Below are 1,814 nucleotides of genomic sequence, written 5' to 3'. Positions count from 1 at the left end.
CCCGCTCGGTCGCTTGGCTCCCTCGCCTGGTCGCTTCGCGCCCGAACCTGGTCCGGACCCCACCTTGCTCGCGAAGAAAACGCATCTGAGGGGGTCTAATTTTAAAAAAATTTTGGGGAGAGCCCCCCCGACCCCCCCTTCGCGTGCTCGCAACTTTGGGTTACGGTTAGCCCTCCCCCCCCGGTACAAATCCTGTACACGCCCCTGCCAAGCAAATTGCCAACATTGAAAAACGAACCCCCCCAATAGAAAGCTGGCTACGGGCCTGTTATAACCTCGCCCCGGGGGGAGCACTCCCATTGTTAAAGCATAAATATAGAATACAGGGCCGCGTAGCTAGGAATTAATATACGGGGGGGGGGCAAGATAAAGATGAAGATGATGGGGGGGGGCTTCTAGGGGGGGGGGGTCTGGGGCATGCCTAAAGCCATTTCAGGTAGGTTACATACCTAAAACTCCCCAAACGGTCAAGCGAGTATTTTCTAATCGTTCCCATTATTCTTCACTGGGTTCTTTTTTTGGCGGGGGGGGGTGCTACTGCCCCCCTGCCCCTTGCTAGCTACGGCCCTGTAATATAGAATATAGGTACTGTGGACGTGCCGCTGGACAGGGTATACTTTCCGAACATCATTATTGGCACAGGGTTATCTAGATACCCAGAAAGCAAGCTGATATTGGCCCAATATTGGCAAAAGCAATAAAACAAAAACAATGTCCGATTGAAGCCTGTATTGCTGTTTGTTATTTGAACATACATATTATGACTCTATTTTCCATGACTGTATAGTGTGGAACAATAAATTTTGACAGGACATAACCGAAGTGTGCAATATTGCAATAGGGTATACTTTTTAGTGCAGTATATTAGGACAGGGTGTATTTTAGGGCGCAAAGCGGTTTGCGACAGAGTCAGGTTTTCAAGGTCCCCGAGACAACCCCTCCCCCCTACCCAGTTCCGAGGCGAGTGCCCCCCCCCGAGAACCTCACAGACTAAGTTACGTAAATTACACCTATATATCTATATCTGCCTAATTATCTACTTTGGAGCCTTCCACTCGTTTGGGGTGCTCCACATATAACCTCGTAAATATTAGTCTTCAAAGTCCAAGTGACTATATCGAAGGCGGACATATAATTCGATAAACTTTCTTTTTGCTTCCCTTTCACTAAATGAGGGTCATCATTACGAGTGCTCACTGTAATATCAAACCGCTCTCGCTATGATCGCCGACTTGAAGTGTATTGCATATGGGACCATCCTCTTAAATTCTACTGATAGCCTCTAGTAGGCCTACCCGCAACTTTCATAGTGATGCTTGCAGTAGATTAGCCTAATGGCGAAATTATCTTGACGTTTTACTGTCTTGGCGATATTTCCCAAGATAAGTGCTCTGAGATTGGCACGATTGTTGCGTTCGCGTGTGTCTGCATGGGGGCACTATACAGGGTTGCCTCTTAGAACGTTTAAGCTGGACAGACTGCGCACCTTTATATCAAGGGTAGCACCAGAGGGGTTAGCTGGGAATGACATCCCCTTCGCTCTAGCGGGAGGCTTAGCTTAATTCCGACAGGGAAAAGCAATAACTCGTTAAGGAATTATATATGGATATGTGACGAAAAAATTGCAGTCGCTCGTCATATGTAGCACTGCGCTATCCGCGATAACTTACTAAAACAATCGGCAGGATAAGGGGTTGTATATGATATATATACATACAGAATTATATAAATAATATATTATTGTATATATGTACATTTTATGGCATTGTAAATTGCGCATATAGCATACATACATAATACAGACAGCACGGCCA

This window comes from Priapulus caudatus, unplaced genomic scaffold (assembly GCF_000485595.1).
Source record: "Priapulus caudatus unplaced genomic scaffold, Priapulus_caudatus-5.0.1 Scaffold1848, whole genome shotgun sequence".
Classification (NCBI taxonomy): domain Eukaryota; kingdom Metazoa; phylum Priapulida; class Priapulimorpha; order Priapulimorphida; family Priapulidae; genus Priapulus; species Priapulus caudatus.
This window is presented reverse-complemented; position numbering follows the sequence as displayed.